The 21,886-nt window shown below is 41.6% G+C and overlaps 2 pseudogenes; one reads left to right on the top strand and one right to left on the bottom strand.

Annotated features, from left to right (window-relative positions):
* Positions 12,807–13,880, top strand: LOC108637606 (annotated as a pseudogene).
* LOC108637632 lies at positions 18,257–18,841 on the bottom strand (annotated as a pseudogene).

Genomic DNA, 21,886 nt, shown 5'->3' with positions numbered 1-21,886 from the left:
GGAAAGAAGTGGAAGAGAACATCATTGCATGGCTGGAAACATAGACTACCAGCAGACAGCTGAATGCTTTCAACTGGACAGATGATGGTGTGAGTTCTTAATCTGGAAGCTCACATGGCTCTGCAAGGAATTTAACATGAGGACTCCCTTTTCCCAATGGACAAGCCAAGGCTGATCACGGAGTGCCAGACAAGTGATGTGTTGGATATTCCAGCAATACAAAACAAACAAAAAACATTTTCTGCTCTATTTATTTATAGTGATAAAATTTTCCTTTTGCTCTTTTGGAGTGGTACACAAATGTGAGTTCTTTCTTTCTTTCTGTTTTTTTTGTTTTTTTTGTTTTTAGTGAGATAGGGTTGTATTCAATGTTTGAACTTAGAAATATGTTGTTTTTAGTTTGTATCTTCTTTCACTAATGCTGACTTCCATAGAAACTCAGGATAGATAATTGGTGGCTTTTATTACTAAAATCCTGGCATGATCTGTTCAGTTAAATAGTTCACTAAGTGAAATAAAATGAAATAAAACCTCTAATTTAAAGAAAATGTGTCTTCTCATTTGTGATAGGGGATGGATCTTACCAACTGAGCCCTTTGGTTTCTTATTGTTCAAGCTATATAAATTCCACAGTGTATATTCCACCACATATAATACATATATTCCACCAGATATAATGGTCATCTGAGTTAAATTCAGCAATTCCAGTCCATTTTAGTTCTTTGATTCCTAAAATGTCGATATTCACTGTTGCCATCTCCTGTTTGACCACTTCTAATTTACCTTGATTCGTGGACCTAACATTCTAGGTTCCTATGCAACATTGTTCTTTATAGCATCGGACTTTACTTCCATCACCAGTCACATCCACAGCTGTGCATTGTTTTCGCTTTGGCTCCATCTCTTCATTCTTTTGGAGAAGAAAATGGCAACCCACTCCAGTATTCTTGCCTAGAGAATCCCGTGGACAGAGAAGCCTGGTGGGCAGCTGTCCATAGGGTCACACAGAGTCAGACACGACTGAAGTGACTTAGCAGCAGCGGCAGCTTCATTCTTTCTGGAGTTAGTTCTCCACTGATCTCCAGTAGCATATTGGGTACCTACCGACCTGGGGAGTTCATCTTTCAGTGTCCTATCTTTCTGCCTTTTCATACTGTTCATGGGGTTCTCAAGGCAAGAATACTGAAGTGGTTTTCCATTCCCTTCTCCAGTGGACCACGTTTTGTCAGAGTTCTCCACCATGACCTGTCCATCTTGGGTGGCCCTATATGGCAGGGCTCGTAGTTTCATTGAGTTAGCCAAGGCTGGGGTCCATGTGATCAGTTTGATTAGTTTTCCATGACTGTGGTTTCCATTCTATCTGCCCTTTGATGGAGAAGTATAAGAGGCTTATGGAAGCTTCCTGTTGGGAGAGACTGACTGTGGAGGAAACTGGGTCTTGTTCTGTTGGGTGAGGCCATGCTCAGTAAATCTTTAATCCAATTTTCTGTTGATGGGTGGAGCTCTTTTCCCTCCCTATTGTTTGACCTGAGATCAAACTATGGTGGAGGTAACCACCACAATGGCAACCTCCTTCCAAAGGTCCCATGCACACACTGCCACACTCAGGGCTCCCAGCTCTGCAGAGGGCCACAACTGATCCACACCTCCAGCAGAGACTCTTGGACACTCACAGGCAAGTCAGGGTCAGTCTCTGTGGGGCCACAGCTCCTTTCTTCTGGGTCCTGGTGCACACAAGGCTTTGTTTGTGCCCTCCAAGAGTCTGTTTCCCCAGTCCTGTGTAAGTTCTGGGGGCTCTATGTTGGGGTTAATGGCCACCTCCTCCAAGAGAGCTTATGCCATACCCAGGTCTGCTACACCCAGAGCCCCTGCCCCTGTGGCAGGCCACTGCAGGAGACAAACACTCAAAGGCAGGTCTGGCTCAGCCTCTGTGGGTACTCCTGGTTGCACAAGGTTTTGTTTGAGCCCTCCAAGCATCTCTGGTGGGTATGGAATTTGAGTCTAAATGCGATTTTGCCCCTCCTACTGTCTTGTTGGGGCTTCTCCCTTGCCCTTGGATATGAGGTATCTTTTTCTGGTGGGATCCAACATTCTCCTGTAAGTAGTTATTCAGCAGTGAGTTGTAGTTTTCAAGTTCTCACAGGAGAAGATGAGCACAAGTGAGCCCAAAAGCTCATAGTCCACAAAAGAGTCTGAAATGTAGGACTTGGATGCAATCTCAAAAATGACAGTGTGATTTCTGTTTGTTTCCAAGGCAAACCATTCAAAATCACAGTGATCTAAGTCTATGCCTCAACCAGTAATGCTGAAGAAGCTGAAGTTGAACGATTCTATGAAGACCTACAAGACCTTCTAGAACTAACACCCCCAAAAGATGTCTTTTTCATTATAGGGGACTGGAATGCAAAAGTAGGTAGTCAAGAGATACCTGGAGTAACAGGCAAATTTGGCCTTGGAGTACAAAACAAAGCAGGGCAAAGGTTAATATAGTTTTGCCAAGAAAACACACTGATCATAGCAAACACCCTCTTCCAACAACACCAGAGAACACTCTACACATGGACATTGCCAGATGGTCAATACTGAAATCAGATTGATTGTATTCTTCACAGCCAATTATGGGGAAGCTCTATACAGTCAGCAAAAACAAGAGTGGGAGTGGACTGTGGCTCAGATCATGAACTCCTTATTGTCAAATTCAGACTTAAATTGAAGAAAGTAGGGAAAACCAATAGACCATTCTGGTATGACCTGAATCAAATCCCTTATGATTATACAGTGGAAGTGACAAGTAGATTCAAGGGATTGGATCTGATAGACAGAGCGCCTGAAGAATTAGAGACAGAGGTTTGTGACATTGTACAGGAGGCAGTGATCAAGACCATTGCCAGGAAAAAGAAATGCAAAAGGGCAAAATGGTGTTCTGAGGAAGCCTTACAAATAACTGAGAAGAGAAGCTAAAGGCAAAGGAGAAAAGGAAAGATATACCCATTTGAATGCAGAGTTCCAAAAAATAGCAAGGAGAGATAAGAAAGCCTTCCTCGGTGATCAATGCAAAGAATAGAGGAAAACAATAAAATGGGAAAGATTAGAGATTTCTTCAGGAAAACTAAAGATACCAAGGGAACATTTCATGCAAAGATGGGCACAATAAAGGACAGAAATGGTACGAACCTAACAGAAGCAGAAGATATTAAGAAGACTTGGCAATAATACAAGTGTGTTCTCTTGGTGAGAACTAAACAAAAAAGATCTTCACAACCCAGATAATGACAATTAAACAGAAAATGCAATATTCTAAAACTCCTAAATGACAACAGAAGAGAAAATCCAGATGACGTTGGATTTGGTAGTAACTTTTGTGATAAGACAATATCATAATCACTGAAGAACTGAAAATTAAAACAACAATGAGATGCCATTGCACACCTAATGGGATGGAGAAAATCCAAAACGTTGACAGCAGCAAATGCCAGCATGGATGTGTAGTGACAGGAATTCTCATTCATTGCTGGTGGGAATTCAAAATGGCACAGCCACTTAGGAAGACAACAGCTTCTTACAAAACTAAGCATACTCTTACCATACAGTCCAGAAGTTGCACATGAACTAAAAATGTACATCCACACAAAAACTGGTACATGGTCATTTATAGCAGCTTTAGTTATAACTGCCAAAACCTGGAAGCAATCAAGGTGTCCTTCACTGAGTGAATGGAAAATGCACTATTAAAAATGAAATAAAAGATATTCAGGTTGGAGAAGGACACTTAAACCACTATTTCAGTTCAGTCGCTCAGTCAAGTCTGATTCTTTGCGACCCCAATGACTGCAGCACGCCAGGCCTCACTGTCCATCACCAACCCCTGGAGTTTACTCAAACTCATGTCCATTGAGTCAGTGATGCCATCCAGCCATCTCATCCTCTGTCATCCCCTTCTCCTCCTGCCTTCAATCTTTCCCAACATCGGGGTCTTTTCAAATGAGTCAGTTCTTCCCATCTGGTGGCCAAAGTATTGGAGTTTCAGCTTCAGCATCAGTCCTCCCATGAAAATTCAGGATTAATTCCTTTTAGGATGGACTGGTTGGATCTCCTTGCAATTTAAAGGACTCTCAAGAGTCTTCTCCAACACCACAGTTCAAAAGCATCACTTCGTTGGCTCTCACTATTAATAAGCCACTATTTGTTAATAGATTATTAACAGATGGAATGATTGAGTATATAGAAAATGCTAACAATCCATACAACACTGAAACAGATTTAGCAAGGTTTTAGGATAAAAGTTTAAAAAACAAACTATATTTTTAAATACTAGTAGCAAATAGTTTCAGAGAAGGCAATGGCAACCCACTCCAGTACTCTTACCTGAAAAATCCCATGGACGTAGGAGCCTAGTAGGCTGCAATCCAAGGGGTTGCTAAGAGTTGGACCTGACTGAGCAACTTCACTTTCACTTTTCACTTTCATGCATTGCAGAAGGAAATGTCAATCCACTCCAGTGTTCTTGCCTGGAGAATCCCAGGGCTGGGAGAGCCTGGTGAGCTGCCGTCTATGGGGTTGCACAGGGTCTGACACGACTGAAGCGACTTAGCAGCAGCAGCAAATAGTTTAAAGCAAAATTATAAACCATTTCATTTGTTATAGCATGAAAAGTAAATATGATTTCCAACAGAAACTACAAGCCAGGAGAAAATGGCACAATATATTTAAAATGAAGAAAGGGAAGAACTACAACCAAGACTACTCTACCCGGCAAGACTCATGTTCAGGTTTGGTAGAGAAATTAAAATCTTTCCAGACAAGCAAAACTTAAGAGAATTCAGCACCACCTAACCAGCTTTACAACAAATACTAAAGGAACTTCTCTAGGCAGGAAACACAAGAGAAGGAAAAGACCTACACAAAATAAACCCAAAGCAACTAAGAAAATGGTAGTGGGATTATACATATTGAAGTGAGTGAAGTCGCTCAGTCGTGCCCAGCTCTTTGCAGCCCCACAGACTGTAGCCCACTAGGCTCCTCCATCCATGGAATTTTCTAGGCAAGAGTACTGGAGTGCGTTGCCATTTCTTTCTCCAGGGGATCTTCCTGACCCGGGGATCGAACCCGCGTCTCTCCCATTGCAGGCAGACCCTTTACCATCTGAGCCACCAAGGAATCCCATACATATTGATAATCACCTTAGTTGTAAATGGATTAAATGCACCAACCAAAAGACAGATTGACTGGGCAGATGAAAACATGTGCATGTACGCACTTCCACATACCACATCACTCTATTTCACTCCCCAAACTGTATGTAATTATTTTATATTGTTAGATTAATCATGTTTCCATTATGCCTTTCAATTGTAATTATCTTCTATTTTTTTGTTTTGGTCTGGCTATTGTGAAAACTGATAAACATCTTTACTATTGTGATTATTCAACTATTTTTCACTTAATATCATTGTATCATGATTGGTCAACAGAAGATAATACAATTCTATTTCACTAAAACTACCATTTAATAGAAAAACTTGTAATCACTTTTTGACGTCTAGATGCATATCAGGATTATCTTGAAATATTTTGAAAAATACAAATGTCCAGGTACTGCTACTCTTCTACAAAACACCAGATGTGTTTCCCATAAGCAAGCATGTTTAAAAACAAGTGGACTGTATGATGATCTTTTACTTTTATCCAGTTTGTTCCACTTTTTAAATTTCATATTCAATGCTCCCATTTTGTTTGTTTTCAGTGCTCCCAGTTTGTTTTCCAATTTCTCTGTCTCGTTTTGATGTTATTGTTCTGTCTTAAGCCTTTATCAAGCATAGTAAGGAAGCTTTTATATACATACATATATCCATATATATAGCATATATAATATATATATTTTAGAAAATTTATGAATTTTGCCTAGCTAAAAAATCTATGACATTTCGATTCTACTTGTTTGACTTAGTATGAATAGAATGTTAGATTTCTAATTTATATTTGTTCAAACCTTTATAGTTCCATGTATTTTGGCATCTAGTATTACTGTTAACTGGAGAGGGCAATGGCAACCCACTCCAGTACTCTTTCCAGCCTGGAAAATCCCATGAACGGAGGAGCTTGGTAGGCTGCAGTCCATGGGGTCGCTAGGAGTTGGATACGACTGAGAGACTTCACTTTCACGTTTCACTTTCATGCATTGGAGAAAGAAATGGCAACCCACTCCAGTATTCTTGCCTGGAGAATCCCAGGGATGAGGAAGCCTGGTGGTCTGCTGTCTATGGGGTGGCACAGAGTCGGACATGACAGAAGCAACTTAGTAGCAACAGCAGCAGCAGCATACTGTTAACATTCTAGGAAATTTATTATCTTAGTGATTAAAAAAAGAAAACTTGAATGAGGCTTCAAACTTCTAATCCAATTTTGAGAACATAAAGAAATACTTTGCTATTAAAAAAAAAACAGGAAATTCACAAGTGATACAGTATTATTAACTGAAGTACAGATTTTGTTCATCAAATTTTGTACCTCTTCCCTCATAGCTTGGTCGGTAAAGATTCTGCCTGCAATGTAGGAAACCTGGGTTCAATTTCTGGATTGAGAAGATCCTCTGGAGAAGGAAATGGCAACCCACTCCAGTGTTCTTGCCTGGAAAATCCCATTGACAGAGGAGCCTGGCAGGCTACAGTCCACGGGGTGGCAAGAGTCGGACATGACTTAGTGACTAAACCACCACCACCACCACAGATTTGGTTCAAATTTCACAAAATTTTATGATACTGTCCATTATTTGTTTTCATACCTTATTCAAGACCCCATATTGTATTGAATTGCACTGAGAAGCTTCAGCCTCATGAAACAAATTCTGTCAAATTCTGTTTTCACTTTTATTCTATTACAAATAATTTCTAATTTTCCTAGTTATGGCCCTCTTAGATACACCCATCATTTAAAAGTAGACATCTAATTTCTAAATACAAGGGATTTTATTTAAGGTATCTTTAATATTAATTTCTCATTTTGATTCTAATTTCTCATTTAAATGCTTTCTTCCTTGCAATCACCCTTGGTGCTTTTCTCAGTCTAACTTATCGAGGCTTTTGAAGGCTAAGTTCAAAATCTCTCTTGGTAAATGTCACATTGCACTTGAAAATATGTGGGTTATTTTCAAATATATTTTAATATTTATTTCTAACATAATTTCACAATGATAAGAGAACAGATTCTATATGATTTCAATACCTTTAGAACATAAAAGTTTTGCACCTTGCTTTATGTCCCTAGATATATTCCAGGGCCTCCTAATTTACAGTCTATAGGGACTTGAATAGAATTTGTATGCTACTGATGTGTGAAAATTGTATAAATTTAAAATATGTTGAATTGGTTAACAGTGCCTTTCAGCTCTACTATATCCTTCTCCTTCTCTGAATATTCATTCTATTAATTTTTGAGAGTTTGATATTGAAACTCCAACTAAAATCTTAATTTACCTACTTAAAAAAATAAGTACAATATATAGAGGAACTACATGTATTTCACAAGTCTCCTGTAAATGTGTTATCATACTTTCATAATTTAAAAAAATTTAAAACAAATATATTGTAGTAAAGTCATTTTAAAAGGTAGACATGATAAATTACCCCAAAACTTATACAAGTTAATAGCTGTATGTGGTCAAGAAAAGGGACATGGTCCAGTTGGAAGGGTGGTCAACTGAACAGAAAGCAGGTTTGAAAGAGCAAAAAGTCTAATGACCCTGAAAAGCACTGGGAAGTGTTAACAGACATGGGGTACTTCTGCAACCTGATAATGAGTCTCAGGGATTGCTAACAGAATGTTTACAAAACCTACTGAGTTCTATGGTTTTTCCGGTAGTCATGTACGGATGGCAGAGTGGGACCATAAAAAAGGCTGAGCTTCGAAGAAGTGGTGCTTTTGAAGTGTGGTGCCAGAGAAGACACGTGAGTGTCCCTTGGACAGCAAGGAAATCAGTCAATCCTAAAAGAAATCAACCCTGATTATTCGTGGAAGGACTGATGTTGAAGCTGAAGCTCCAATACTTTGGCCACTTGATCTGAAGAGCCGACTCATTGGCAAAGACTCTGATGCTGGGAGAATGGAGGGCAGGAGGAGAAGGGGATGACGGAAGATGAGATGGTTGGATGGCATCACCAACACAATGGACACGAGTTTAAGCAAACTCCGGGAAATAGTGAAGGATAGGGAAGCCTGCAATGGTGTGGTCCATGGGCCACAAAGAGTTGGACATGACTTAGCAATTGAATAACAACAATCTTAAATTCAAGTCTATTTTAATAACTCTGCATCCCCCCACACACACACACACACATTCATTTACTATTTGGCATCATATGTTACATCTTTTTGTTTTATTTATTCCCTAACAAGTTATTTGGATATACAAAATTTTACTCCTCTAGTCTTTTATTCTCCTTGGTTGCACTGGGTCTTAGTTGCTGCTCATGGACTTTCCCTAGTTGTGGAGAGCAGGGGCTACTCTTCATTTTAGTATTAGGGCTTCTCATTGTTGTGGCTTCTCTTGCTATAGAGCATGCGCTCTAGGGCACGGTGGCTCCAGTAGTTAGTGGCTCACAGGTTTAATTGCCCTGCAACATGAGGTATTTACCCAGACCAAGGATCCACTCTCTGTCCCTGCATTGGTGGGCAGATTCACAACCACTGGACCAGCAGGAAGTCTCTCCTTTTCTCTTTGTAACCTTCCTGTTAGCTTTTTTGTTTGTTTGTTTTCAATATAAATTTATTTATTTTAATTGGAGGCTAATTTACAATATTTTATTGGTTTTGCCGTACATCAACATGAATCCGCCATGGGTGTACCTGTTAGCTTTATAAATTGTTGATATACTTCTTTACCTTTGTATTTGATGTCCCACTGAGATTTTTTCTTTTGTAATTTTCACATTTCTAATTGCAATATTTTCCTTTCTACTTAAGGAAGTCCTTTTAACTTTTATTATAAAGCTGGTTTGCTGGAGCTGAACCTCTTTAGTATTTGCTTGTTTGTAAAACTCTTTATCTCATCTTCAAATCTGAAAATAGCCTTGCCAGGTACAGTATTTTGGTTTTTTCCATTCATTACTTTGAATATTCTTATGCCACACTCTCTTCTGACCTGCAAAAGTTCTGCTGAAGAGTCACCTGACAGTTTCATGGGAGTTCCTTGTATGTAGCTATGAATAGCTGTCTTTATCTTGCTGCTTTTAAGACTCTCTCTTTATCTTTAATTTTTTCCATTCTAATTAAAGTGTGCATGGATGTGGACATCTTTGGGTGTATCTTGTTTGGGACTCTGCGCTTCAGGGACCTGGATGTTTGTTTCCTTCCCTAGGTTAGGAAAATTTTCAGCTATTATATCTTCAGATAAGTTCTTTCCCATCCTTATCTCTCTCCTGATTCTGAGACTCCTATAATGCAAAAGTGTACTTGAGATTGTCCTAGAGGTCACTTAAAACTTCATTTTAGTTAATGCTTTTTTAAATTTCATCTTAAGTGCTTTCCACTACTGTGTCTTCCAGTTCACTGATTACTTCCTTTTTTCAGTTCAGTTCAGTCGATCAGTCATGTCTGACTCTTTGAGATGCCATAAACTGCAGCACACCAGGCCTCCCTGTCTATCACCAACTCCAGAGTCCACCCAAACCCATGTCCATCAGGTGGCGAGCTATGGATCTTCCTATTCCATCATCTTGGCCACGAAACACAGTACAAATTTAATTCAAGTCTGTTTAAATTACAAAGAAATGCTTTTGTGTAATGTGTCTTTAAAATAATTCACATATAAATCTTTAAATTGTGCTGATTGAAAACAGGATTGATTTTATTAATTTCCATAAAGAAAAAGAAACACAAATATTTGGAGTAGTAATACTAAGAATTGATTTATTAGAAATAAGTATGTGAGCACATCTGATCAAGGGATGTATAGAGAAAAATAGTGGAAAATGAAGGCTTAAAGAGACCTAAAGACATGATCCACATATGTGGGATAAGGAGACGTTGTTGAAAAGGTAACTCGAAATCTGGTCTCCCTAGGGTGATAGCTGCCACCGAGGCTTTCAGGCAAATGCATAAAAGCTAAGATCCTGGCACCATCACTCTGAGAACCCGGTTGTGACTTAACCCATTCTAACCCATGTGAATTCCATTGAAGCAGGTGACATTTATTGTTGCCGTGGAGTGATATTTCAGGCAATAAGACCATTACTAGATGAGATGTTATGCAGCCTAAAGAAAGTGGTTGAAAATATTAGGACCATTGTGTAGAGTAAAGGAAGCAGATTCAGAGAGACAAAAGCAGCTGTGTGCCAGATCCACTTGTACCTGCCCCTTTGCCCATTCCATGCAAACTCCACACTCAGTGATATCACCTTGTAGCATGAAATACACCTTGGAGGAGTGCATACACAGAATTTGGCAAGCACTGCAAATCAGGACTATTTATTTATTTACTTATTTATCTACATATTAGGTATATATATGTGCATCTGAGCTGGGTTACCAGCACACCACTGAACCACTGTCATACATATGAGCTGTCCCAGTAGGATGGAAAGTGCTGTCTGGGAAAGGAGAGTGTAAAGAAGTGGGACCCATCATTAGCTCTCACTGTGCCAAGGATCCCTAAGACCTTCCAGAGGAGGTTCTATGATGGCCCCAGATCCTCACTGGTGCAAATATCTGAGGCATTAAAGAGGATTATTCACGGCTACCCCGAACTGATCCTTCAGCACACCTACCTGATATTTGTCATTTGTTTGCTTTGTTAAACATTTTGAGTAGTTGCACTTTGCCTTGATATGCTGAGGTCTAGAACTGCACAAAGGAAAAAGACAATTTCCAGACCACAGAAAGTTTAAAATCAACAGGAGAATAACGGTCAGGGAATCAAATTTTCTTCCATTCTTGAGATATGTGTTTTGATGATTAGATCCCGTGTGAAATCAGAGGAAATAAATGGCATGTGAGGAAATTACTTCACAAGCACATGGCTGACATAGTGGGCAGATGGTGAACAGTATCCTGAATAGGGTCAGCTCTCTCGGGAACACAGCAGGGAGAAGCAAGTAAATTCTCCATGATACTGAAGCTCTCTGGACCCAGCCTGGGGGAACCGGCATGAGGCCGGTTTGGAGAAGTTGCTTTAGATTTGATTCAGTAAACAAATAGCTATCAAGCACTCACAATGTACCCATAGACCACATCACAAACATTGAGCTCCTCAGCATCTCTCCTCTGGCTCCTAGAAGAAAAATTCCTCTTACTCCCAAATATCCAGTGTCCGTCATCATCTCTAAGCTGGTCCTCATCGGCCTCCTCTTTATAATCACTTAACATTCATGTTGCTTCATTTGTATAACCTTGTCTCGCTACAAGCTTCTCAGCATACGGCACAGACATTATCCCCCCGCCCCCCAATGGCATTTTCATGTCTATTTTGGTGTCTTCCATCTCCTTCAGGAGGATGGCCTTCCTCAGGGCACTATCGATCCTCAAAATGGCTGCCTGGTCACAGACTGACCTGGCTTTCGTAGCTGCCCACAGCAGGAACATCTTCACTCACACAGCTCTACTGGGTTTCTGTTGCACGATTATATTTTTAGGACAATTTTAGTCATTACTTAGAAGGTACAGGAATAAAAATAGGAGAGGATTTTCCCACTCTGTTAAATAAATTCAGAGGTGAGAAGTATCCATTCTGGAAGGGCAGAGAACACTCATTGTGACTTACTTTGTGCTGGATCTTCAATTATGCCCTGTTAAAAATGCAGATCTTGAAAGCTGTGGATCAGTATACTTCATTATTTCATGGATTCCTGAATTTGCAACTACCTGAGTTTTGCACCAAGCTCCTCTCTTGAGAATGCAGATGCACATGGGAGTCAACTTCAGTCATAGTGAGAGAGGGCATGGAAAGGGTAAGCCCTTGAGTTTGGCCTTCATAGTATAAAAACACTCCTTTTACAAATAGCAATTTTGGATATTGATTCGGGGGAAAAGAGACCTCTGTCCACTAAACCACCTGTGTTTCTTCTAGAAACTGAAACATTTGAACCTTTCTTTCTTCATCTCCAAGAGGTGAAGAATTTGGGCCCACTGCTCCTCCTTCCATGTGACCTGCCAACTCCTCATTCTTATGTAGTACAATAGATAACAGGACTATATGATGAACTGGCCTGGATACATGGTGCACAAGTGTTTTGGGTCTTTACCAGAATTTTATCACTGTTTCTTAGAAAGAAATGGACAAGGGACACATTAAATACTGATGAGGTTTCAAAAACGACTTCAAAACTCATGTTATACTATCCTACTCCTTATTCTGTAGGCAAAACAACAGGACACAGCTACCTGCTCAGGGAAGGCCTTTGTTCTGCTCCTCCCGATTCCCTACCCAGAGTCACAAAACCATTTTCTAAGGTGAGTTCAAAAAGAACTCATTCTCAAAACCAACACAAATACAGAGTAAATTATTCTTTCCATGCTGTTTGTGTATTTGCTTAATTTTGGACAACAAGATGTTAATTATTACCATACTCATTTAATTTTCTCTACTGCGCTATGGATCCGTCTTGCTTGTGAAATTAAGGCTTCATTCAGAAAGCAAGTCATACCTTACTTATCTTTATTTATATATATATCCAAAATTCCTGACATCATCAGAATGGAATGGGATGAAGTAGGAACCAGAATCAAATGATAATTCAAAAGAAATGTTTGCATGTATTTTGGGGTTTCCTCTGTCTCCATGAAAAGCCACGAGATGCTGGAAGAACTTCCCAAGTATGAGGACCTTACACCACACTGGTGCTACCCACACGGTCTTCTGCTTGCTGGGCATCCCTGGCCTTGAAGACCACTACATGCGGATTTCCATCCCCTTTGTTATTTCCTATACAGCTGCCTTGCTTGGGAACAGCCTGCTCCTCTTCAATATCCTCACCAAGCGCAGCCTCCATGAACCCACGGACCCCTTCCTCTGCGTGCTGTCCGGAGCAGACCTTGTCCTCTCCAAGCGCATAGTGCCTCAGGCCTTGGCGATCCTCTGGTTCCATGCTGGAGAGCTCTCCCTGGATCGCTGCATTTCTCAGGTATTCTTCCTCTCTTCCACTTTCATTTACGCGTCTGGGATCTTGCTGGTGATGGCATTTGACTGCTACATTGCCGTATGCTACCCGCTGTGATACACCACTGTTCTGACACATACACTGATAGGGAAAATTCGTATATCCATCTTCCTAAGAAGTTATTGTACAGTTTTTCCTGTAATATTTCTTCTGAAAAGACTGACTTTTTATAAGAGTAACATCCTCCCAAACACTGCTTGTAAACACGTTGTCCTGGCAAAAATTTCCTGCAATGATATCCAACGGAACGCTGGAAAAGGAAATGGCTATCCACTGCAGTATTCTGGCCTGGAGAATTCCATGGACTGTATGTATAGTCCATGGGGTCACAAAGAGTCGGACACAACTGAGCGACTTTCACACAGAACATCTGGTTTGATTTGTTTTGTCCTAATGTCGACCTTGGTCTTAGATGTTGTGCTAATCTTTGTTTCATATACGCCTGTTCTCCGTGCTGTCTTCCACATCCCTTCCCAAGATGCTCCTCACAAAACTCTCAACACATGTGGCTCCCATATCTGTGTCATCATCCTCTTTCATGGACCTGGGATCTTCCCAGTTCTCACTCAGTGGTTTGGATACCACATTCCACTCCATATTTACATTCTCCTGGCCAATGTCTATATTCTCATTCCACCTACATTAAATCCCACGGTTTATGGCATTAAGACCAAGCAGATTCAGGACCTGGTAGTTCATTTGCTGTTTCCCATGCAGATACGACTATCATAATGGAAATTACCCTTGTGCTCTCCTCAGTAATGCTCATCACGTTTTAGGTTAGCTTTTGCATCAAGACGTGGAAGGGTACAGTGGAAATACTAATCAAATAACTATGTATCTTGTTGTCATAGAGCATTTTTATCAGGAATGGGTTTGTAAATGTTTCTTGCAAAGTCTTTAATAACTCATAAGATATCAGTGCCTTTGAGGTCTTAGTTCACTTTCTTATACATAGAATTCATAACTAGATTAGCTCACCTCCCTACTCCTAGGCTGGAGGTTAGAATGTAATGACTTGGAAACTTTCCTGGGTAATTGTTAAACTCTTATTTACTAGGGTATGCTATGCTTTGAATGGCTACACTTGTTTTATTCCTCTCATTCAGACATTTTCCTGCCATTTGCCCCTATGTGATTGCTTTCATCATACTTTTGTGTTTTCGAGAAGTATAAAATTCACATATATCTTAAAATTCATATGTATTCACCATTAACATAATGTTACCATAAATAATGAGCATATGTATCAGTAAATCTTTATTGTTTTAAAACATTAAACATAGCAAATGTTTACTAATTCTTTCCTTTTATTTATATTATCAGCTGTTTGGAAGAAAATATTCAACATGAGAGCAAATACAGTACAAACATGTAAGAGTACACTGAGCAAGCATACGTAAAAAACACACTCATATATGTAGAGGTGTAGCCATCGTGGCAGAGTCGGAAGACCCTAAGCTCACCTGCTTCCATGGGCAGTCCAAAACTGCAACCATTTACAGAACAGCTATCAGTGAAAATGACACTAAGACTAGCAGGAAAGCATCTCCACAACTAAAGATGTAATGAAAAAACCACAACAAGATGCGTAGTGGTGTCCTGTGTCTCCTGCTTGGCAGGCGGATTCTTTACCACTGAGCAACCAGAAAAGCTCAGGAGAAGGAGAGGGCAGGACAAATTGAGAGAGTAGCGTTGACATATATGCACCTCCATTTATAAAATAGATGGCTTGCGGAATGCTGCTGTATAACACAGGGAGTTCAGTGTGCTGCTCTGTGATAGCCTAGAGGAGTGGAACGGGGAGGCGGTGGGAGGGAGGCTTAAGAGGGAAGAGATATATGTATGCTTATGGCTGATTCACATCGTATGGCAGAAACCAACAAAACACTGTAAAGCAATTGTCCTCCAATTAAAATATATTTTTTTATAAAAGATCTCTCTATTTTTCTGTATTTTCTCTCTCTTCTCCAGTTGGATAACTCTATTGAAAGATCTATGGTCTATTTCTGCAAGTGGAGGTACCTTGGTCCAGGGGTAAATGCATTTGTACTTTTGTCCTGTGTGGAAAGATTCCCTTTGTAAAGGCTATACTATTTTTCATGACTCCCAGCAATATTTGAGAGTAACTTAGTCCTTAAGACTATATTGTCAAGCTTTCAGACATTTCCAATGGGATAGTGTTTCCAATAAGGCTGACTATCTGCACAAATGCATGCCAATAAGCGTTCCCTACCCAACCCCTCCACTGTCCACACATGCCAATTTCTCCTCCATGAGGTCAGTCTGTTCCCCACTCCCTTGAATCTGTGATGGCCTCACGACTTGCTTTGGCCAGTGGAATAATGTAGAAGTATTATATCCTCTGCCCTGTGGATTTAGAGTGAAGTGAAGCAAGAACAACAGTCAGAAGGGGGATATAAAATCAAGAAACAACTGAAATGAGGGATTTTAAATAATGATGAATGAAGCTACTGACACATATATTGTTTGGCTGCTGTCTCTTGGACTATAAAGTCCAATATCACCCAGGTCACAAACTACAGTTTGCTCTGACATACCCACAGCCATGTCCACATGCCCCGTCAAAGAGTCCCAGAGCTATCACTGGCATACTTAACATATCTAATTACATGTACATGCATGTCTTTCAACAATTTGCATTCAAATGCTGCCATTTCACCTACAACAACCGTCTGAATATTTCATTTTCCTCTGTGTCTTAACTGGAATTATGTTTGTCTAGTCAAGAAACCACTGTATGTCCAGGAGCACATCTAAATCTTTATTTTTCCATTCTTCACACTTAGAAACACATCATTGTTAGTTAGCATTAAAAATAACAAATTTCCCCTCCCTTTAGCAAAACCACCAACACCAGTGGTGTTAATCCGGCCTGGAAATTATTCTCTCACCGTGTTTAACAACACCTGTTCTAGTCCCATCCACCCAATTCCAGGTTGTTTTTTTCTTTTTTCTTTTTTTTTTTAACAGAGTGTCAGAAGTCCTGCAGAGAATTTAGCAGCACTCTGGTCGAAACTGTGGCTGATTTTGGTGGATTTGAAGCTGAAAAGACCTTGCCACAGTGAGGAGCATCCTAAGAGGCTGGTAAAAGGACCATCCAATGACGAAGAACAGGACTCTGCATCCTGGGACTGCAATCACCTTGAGGAAGCCTGGAAAATACCTTTGGAATGCTGCCGGCAGTTCATGACTGCGTGCATGCTATGTCACTTCAGTCACATCTGACTCTGTGCGACACTACAGTCTGTAGCCTTCCAGGCTCCTCTGTCCATGGGATTCTCCAGGCAAGAACAGTGGAGAGGGTTGCTATGCCCTTATCCAGCCAGCAGTTCATAGTTTTGGCCAAATTCTGTAGGTAACATCCACCGCTCCATATAAATGATTTTTTCAGGTCTAAGGACTCTTAGACAAACCGTGTCCCACCATCCATTTCATCCAACCCTTTCCCTTTAACTTTTCCATGGACATTTTCTATGTTGCGTTGCATCACTGGAGTCACTCCTTTGGAACACCAGCCGCACTTTTACATGCTTTATCATATTTGCCTCCTCCATGCCTCTACAGACAGGAAACCAACCAGAAATATTTTCTCAATTCCTTCCAGTGAATGTTCTGACAAAAGTAAGATCTCCTGGACAGATCGTTTCTCTCTCTTATAAAGGGTCCCCAACATTTCCTATTTCTATTTTGTGTTCCCATCATTGGAGATGATCATCTCAACACGCTATCTGCTCCCTTTCCCATTCTGGCCCTGACTGCCTCAACATCAGATGGAAGACTGACCTTGAAGCTCATTGAATGTACCCGGAAAGAAACCCTCACCTCCCTACCGCCAACACTGCCCCATTTGGATAAGTACACCCCGTCACCAGTGTGGAAAGACAGAAAATTGACATTGCTTCTAAATTCTTCCCTCTCTCTCCTCTTCAGCATGTTCTGTCCTTTCAACTCCACCATCTTCTTACGATCCCACAGCTTCTCCCCCTGTCCAGAGCTTCCACCTTACTGCTCAATCCACACTTCTCCTCGGGAAATCCTCTACTAGCTCATCCCATGCCCCCAGGTCCACCGTTGCTCCATCCTGCCTTTGCTCTGTCAATAAAGTCCACATCAACCTTCTGACATAGCAAGATACCTCATTCGACCAGGCCAACTCCCCCTTCCTTTATTTTCTCCTGTGAGTTACACAAGCCTCAGTGTCATTGCTGGTCGGACCCAAGATGATTCACTTCCCTATAGATAGAATGCACTTTTAGAGGAGTTCAATACTCAGTGAACCTTTTACGCATGAAGAAAATCCGCTTGAGGAAAGAGCACTTTACCCTGAGGAATTCATTCAGATTGAACAGTAGGAAACCAAGGTGTTCCTTTTGCAAGACCCAACCCCTACCAAAAATTAGGAGATCCATTTTCTATAAACTAGAAGCTTTTATTTCATTTCATGAATATTGAATTGAACAGATCATGCTCAAATTTTAGCAATCAATGCATACTATTATCGAACCTGAGTTTCTATGAAAGTTGCAGTTACCAAAATACATACAATCTAAAAATAGATTTCTAAAGTTGAAACATTAAATATAATCCTAGCTCACTAGAAAGAATAACTCACTTATACTGATGCACACTACAAAAATGACAAAAGAGATTGTATTAAAATGCTGAAGTAAAAACCAATGATGGAATGGAAATGGTGTGGGGCTTGTTTGTTCTTCTTCCCTGCATGTCCTTCAGCGCACCACTTGTCCATTGTAAATCTCGGTCTCTTGATATGGATAATGGAGTCCTGGAGGTTAACTTCCTGGCAGAGCCCTGTGAGCCCTGAAGGGTTCCTTCCAGGTCAAGAATCCATACCATCGTCCCCCAGCGTGGAAGGGTTTGGATGCCTCCAGGGCGTTCGTGTTACTTTGGCAGAAAGAAATTTCCTTCTCCACTTCCTTCCCAGACTGGAGTGTACCTGGGAAAAATCATGTAGATGGCTTTTAGCAGAAAGGCCTTGGAAGCCGCTTCTGACAGAAAACACCACCTAGCCCAATGTCGAGACACAGGTGCTGAGCAAGAGGAGATGAAACCAGACAAGATCCTCAGTAGAAGCAGACCGTGTGCAGAAAGCTCTTGCCCATTTTCTGCTCGGCTGCCAGGAGCACCTCGACCAGAGAGTCCTCCAGGTTGTCTGCCTGTTGGAGGCGTTCGCAGAGCTCACAGATGATAAAAGACCCAAGCGTGGCGTCCTCTGCATTGTCGGCCATGTCCACGTTGATCACGTGCACAGGCTGGCAGGTCTCCTGCTCTCGGACCCACAGCTCCTCCACCACCCTGTCGTAGACGCTCTCCTCACAGGTGAAGATGAGGTCAAAGTGATCTCTGCACTCCTGAAATCTTTCCGGGCGAGGCTTGATTCTCTCGTTTCTTCCCAAGATGTGTAAGATGCCGTTGCTGTTATAGCGTTGTCGATCTTTGCGCAGAAGGTCCTTGCGCCTCTCCTCATAGGTGGTGGAGAAATCGTAAACCACCGGGAGGCTGCGTGCGCTTCCTGGGAGCTTGACTCGAGATCCAGCTCCGAAGGACCTGACTTGGAATCCTTTCCTCCTGAGGATGCGGTGGGCCTCCATGCTCCTGTTCATGTTGCTCATGCACACCACAGCCACACTGAGCGGATACGAGGGCATGGTGGCGGCCACTTGGGGCTCCAGCCAGACGCGTGGACTTCAGGGGCTGAGGGAACTCTGAAGGCCAGGCGATGACCGACTGGGTCCAGCTCTTCCAAGGACTGTTAGAGTCAAAGAAGAAAGAAGGCATTTATATGGAGGCACTTGTCCTCAGTGGGAGGAGAAATCTTGATTGATGATTGGCTTAACTCTTGACTGATTGGATTTGAATGGTGGCCTGGGAGCAGAGAACCCAGTGCTGTTTTCAGAACAATCCCAGTGATGCAATCACCCAACCTCAATGCCACGATGTGCCCACCCTATCCCCACCCTCCTCCTGAGCATTTTGCCGTCTCCAGTTAACTCCATCTGTGCTGGTGTGTATGGGGCTAGAATTGGTATCAGGCAAAACAACTAGACTACTCACTGGCTTCTCACCAGCCTTCCAAAGAGGTAAAGACATGCATGTGGAAAAGGTCTTTGAAATTCCTGAGCCTCCGAATCCAATGATGCAAGAATCACAGTGGTTGTTCCCCAGATTTTCATGTTAGAGTTGATACTCCAGTAGAGCAGTTGTGCTAAATCCTAGGAAGGCATTCATGGTTCTTCCTATCAGTCAAGAAAAGCATGCACCAGTGTCAAAAGAAATTTCTGGAAAATATGACTGCTATTTGATAGGGTTTCACAAGTTGCAAGAACATGACATTTTCTCCTTTCTCTTTTCTTCAATTCATCAGAATTCTGGAGTGAACCAAGCAGATCCTCCTCCCTTATCTTGTCTCCAAAAGAGGCTCAGTGTGAACACTACATACTCAAAATAGAAGCCTTTTCATTGCTTTTCTCCATTTGCATAGCTGATGAAGCAACCGTACAGATATTAAACTTGGGGTCAGGACATTGACCACTAAGGAGACTTAATGCTGTCACTTCGAAATGGCGAGGGCAAAGATCTCTTCATAGAGCCACAGACTGAATGTTCTATCCATTGCAGTGATTCTCTGAGTGCAAAGAGTCATATGTAGTAAACAGCCCAAGTCTACTCAAAGTGTGACCCCCAGAGCATGCGCATGAACTGAAGAAGAGCTTGTTTAACCTGGGAATTGGACTCCCAGACCACTGAATTGGATCGCAGGGATGTGCACTAAAGATTGGGAGCAAGTTGACTAATAGCAGAGATTTCAGAAACTTGACTGGACCTCGGAAGTCCCTGAGAAGCACTGCCTCTAGATGGGAGGTTGAATATTCTGAAGAGAAAAGCCAGATTAGAGAAAAGGACAGCCACACCTGAAAAGGTAGTCAGCTCTCAAATATGATGTGAAAATGTTTTTTAATAGTCACTGCCTGAGCCTAAATCATCCTGCCTGGAAAAACAGGGAGAGAGAGAGAGAAAAAAAAAAGATCTCAGAGCCCAAACTGCAATCATGATACTACAGGAGGAAGTGATTTCATCATGGTTCTTTGTCTTCCTAGGATGGCTCTAGGGTCACACAGTGGCGAAAAGCTCTACTTCTGATCTGCTTTGTGTGCTCCTGAATTTATCTCTGAGACTCAGGGTGAGGACAGGGGATTCTCGCTCAGCATGCCAGCACTATGGCAGCCGACCATTGAGCTCTTAGTGCTAGAGCAGGGCTCCTGTGTCACTCCATAACCCTTCCTGTTGTCTGCAGTGCTGGTAGAGGAGACCTTACAGGGCAGGGTTTCCTTCACTTTTGGCAATTCTGAGCCCTATTTAACTGGACACCGTCCTTGTTTTCTCACCTTGAGATAACCTTGAACATGTTTTCATTTATATGAAGATTGACTTCCTTTAGAGCCAGTCCTCTTTTGGATGATGTCAACATCTTTTTTATGATTACTACCTCTTTTCTTTCTTATTTTTTTTAAATCAATCCTGTAGACAAAATCTCTTCTCAAAGTTATCTTCTGTCTTTCTGGACTTACCACTCTGAGGAAGCCCGTATTCTGTCAATTTTGGATGTAAAATCACTAGATACAGGTAAAATACTTAACAAACCCTACAAGTGCACATGTCACCCATTCAACACCCACAAAATTTGGTATGGTCACTTCTTCCCCAACTGCCTTGGTTTGCACACTCCCCTGTGACAGCAACTTCCACACTTCCACCCAGATCTCTGCCACTACATCAATATCTGAAGCAGAATACTCACCAACCTTCAACCACCCACCTTCCAATCTTTTATTTTTTTCAACTCTGATAGCTCTTAGACAAACTATGCTTCAGCATCCATTCCATCCAGTTCCATCCCCTTTATTTTTCCGTGGATGCCTATTATGTTAAGTGGCATCACTATAGTCGCTCCTGTGTAACATCTACAGCACTTTGAACCAGTTGCACTCTCTCATATTTGCCTCCTGAATATCCCTACGGACAGGAATTCAACCAACAGCTTTTTCTGCATGTGGATTTTCTGGCAAAATAAGTTCACCTGGACAAATCATTCCTCTTTCTTTTAAAGGGCTCCTAAATCTCCCTACTTCAGTTTTGTGGTCCCATCATTGGAAAAGATCATCTCAACCTACTCTCCTACTCCCTCTCCATTCCTGACCATGACTGTCCACCCTCAGGTGAGAGACTGATCTTGAATACCACTGACTCTACCAGGAAAGAAACCCGTCATCTCCCTACCACTGCCCCTTCTGATATAGATGCACCTGCTCACATGTACAGAAAGACGGAAATTGAGAGTGCTTCTATACCCATCCCTCTCTCTTCTCATCAAGTCTTGTCTTTTCAATTCCAACACCTCCCTCAGTTCCCACAGCTTCTCCCCCTATGCAGAGCCACCTCCCTACTCCTCAGTGCACTCCTGTCCTCAGGACGTCCTGTACTCCCTGATCCCTCCAGATCCATGGCACTCCATCCCACCTGCACGGATAACAAAGTCCACACTTACTTTCTGATAGTGAGTAAACTACTTCACCATCTCAACTACCTCTCCTTTAATTTCTCCCGTGAGTCACACAGGACTTGCGGGCACAGCTGGTCAGACCCAAGAATGTTTCACTGCCGTGCAATGAGGAGCCATATTGGGAGGAGCACAA

Source organism: Capra hircus, chromosome 15 (assembly GCF_001704415.2).
Source record: "Capra hircus breed San Clemente chromosome 15, ASM170441v1, whole genome shotgun sequence".
In the NCBI taxonomy this organism is placed as follows: domain Eukaryota; kingdom Metazoa; phylum Chordata; class Mammalia; order Artiodactyla; family Bovidae; genus Capra; species Capra hircus.
This window is presented reverse-complemented; position numbering and strand designations above follow the sequence as displayed.